Source organism: Plecotus auritus (genome assembly GCF_963455305.1).
Source record: "Plecotus auritus genome assembly, chromosome: 7".
NCBI lineage: Eukaryota > Metazoa > Chordata > Mammalia > Chiroptera > Vespertilionidae > Plecotus > Plecotus auritus.
In genome coordinates, this window is record NC_137774.1 from 119,849,242 (window position 1) to 119,851,467 (window position 2,226).

General features: G+C 39.3%; 1 pseudogene across 1 annotated transcript; it reads left to right on the top strand.

Moving 5' to 3' along the window:
- The first annotated feature begins 237 nt into the window (after window positions 1-237).
- Window positions 238-569, top strand: LOC308253612 (signal recognition particle 14 kDa protein-like; annotated as a pseudogene). Its single transcript has one exon. The product of its transcript is annotated as a signal recognition particle 14 kDa protein-like (transcript).
- Window positions 570-2,226: the final 1,657 nt, after the last annotated feature.

The following is a 2,226-nucleotide window of genomic DNA, read 5'->3' on the forward strand; positions in this document are numbered from 1 at the left end:
CAGTTCAATGGTAAGGGGAGGGATAATAACATCAAGAATCTGAGATTGGGTGACTAGTTCTACAACTGGTAGAAAGAAGTTCATAGGTGGAGAACTGATGTGAAGTGAATATTAAAATAATTAGTTTTAGACATGCTGAGTTTGAAATGGTGGTAGGATATGCAAAAAAAGAGAAGGTAAGGAGAATATAAAAGATAAAGTCACTGATGTGGCCTGAGTGGGGCCAGCGGAGCCGGGATGGTTCTGCTGGAGATGAGCAGTTCCTGACGGAGCTGACCAGGCTCTTCCAGAACTGCCAGCTGTGGGGCAGTGTGTTCATCACCCTGAGGAAGTATGATGGCCGAACTAAACCCATTCCAAGGAAAGGTTCAGTGGAGGGCTTTGAGCCCTCAGACAATAAATGTTTGTTAAGAGCTACTGACGGGAAAAAGAAGATTAGCACAGTGGTGAGGTCCAAAGAAGAGAGTAAGTTTCAGTTGGCTTATTCAAACCTATTGAGAGCAAACATGGATGGGCTGAAGAAGAGGGACAAAAAGAGCAAGAGTAAGAAGAGCAAAGCAGCACAGTGAAGGGCTCCAGATTCCCTGCTTTCACCAACTAACCACCAAAATGCTATTTTTCTTTTGATTTTTACTTCTGGCCACAAAACTTTTGGCCCTACATTAACTGTTTTCATGTGAGATTATGTTCATTTTGGACAGCAGAAGAGCTGTGATGTTACAGGGTAGTTATAAGAGCCAGTTTATTTTAGATTTGGCTACATGGTCTATGTTACCTACTTGCATATTCCTGGATTTTAGTTAAAGACTCTACAGACATCTGTTTGAAGAACAATGCATCATTAAACCTGTCTATTTTTTTTAAAAAAAAAGATAACGTTACTGAATATGGCAAAAGGGATACATGCATATGCTAAGTAATAATATCAGTAAAATTATGAGGACAAAAGCCATATTGTAAAGGGTTAAGGAATGATAGTAAATAAATACACGCATTGGAGTATAGGTCATTCTTTTGAGAAGTTGTCACTGAATGAGAAAAAATAAGGTGAGGGCAAGGAATAAGCATGAGAAAAGGGTTTTGGTTTTGGTTTTGGTTTTGGTTTCCAAAAGGGAATGGAATCTACATGCTTATCTTTTCATTCATTAATTTAGTAAATCAGTCAGTCTTTCAAAAACCAGGTGATTACATAGTTCCTATGCCTCAGATATACATCTAAGTCATTCAAGCTCTTTATGAAAGTTGGAACAAGCATAAAGAAAAAATAGTAATAAGAAAAGGAGGATCAAATACGTGGAACGAACATAGACAGACACACACAAACACACACACACGTCTTTTAAGGGGAAGTGCAAGCACCTGGGATAGCTGAATAAAGGAGTAAAAGTATATAACGAGATAGAGAAGCAGGGACCAGACCAAGGAGTGACTCAGCCACAATAAAAACATTTGCACTTCATCCTCAAGATCAAGGTTAGCCATTAAATAGTTTTAAATAAGGACCTGTACTTTTTTAACGGTTTTGCCAACAGACTGCAGGATAGACTGGAGAAGACCAAAGGAGAAATACCAGTTAGGAAACCACTGTAATCATCCTCATGCAGGATAATGAAGGCCAAGCATGTCAAACTCAAACACGGGTCAAATAAATGAGGCATGCGGCCTGCGGGCCGCGAGTTTGACATGCTTGATGAAGGCCTTAATTTGACTTTGGAGGATTTTCTTCCCTGTCAGAGCTTCATCAGTTTGCTGTGGTTCCAGCAAATTATGTTCACTCCATTGCAATCCATGAATCAAAAGGATGCAGAAAAGTTTGGGATACATAAAGAAACTGGAACATGGAACGGTCACAGCCATACCAAATCAGCCTCCATGGATCAGTTCTGATGAAACACACAGAGGAATGAACAAACACACATCATTTTGGAAACTGTTTTAGGTAGCTCTGTAAGCCTATCCATGCATTTCAATTCAATTCAATAATTACATAGTATATTATCGAAGGCTGTAACTTAGAGTATAAAATGGGGAAGGGGTAGCAAAAGATGAGTGAGAGATGGAACAGATGTTTGTAATGAATGCCAGGGAGTTTGGACTTCAGCCTTAAGGGAAATGGGAGCCACCAATGGGTTTTAAGAAGGATGACCCCGTCAAATTTTCATTTTACTCTATAGCAAATTGATTGAAACTGGAAAACCTTAAGACAGAGACCAATTGGAATATTTT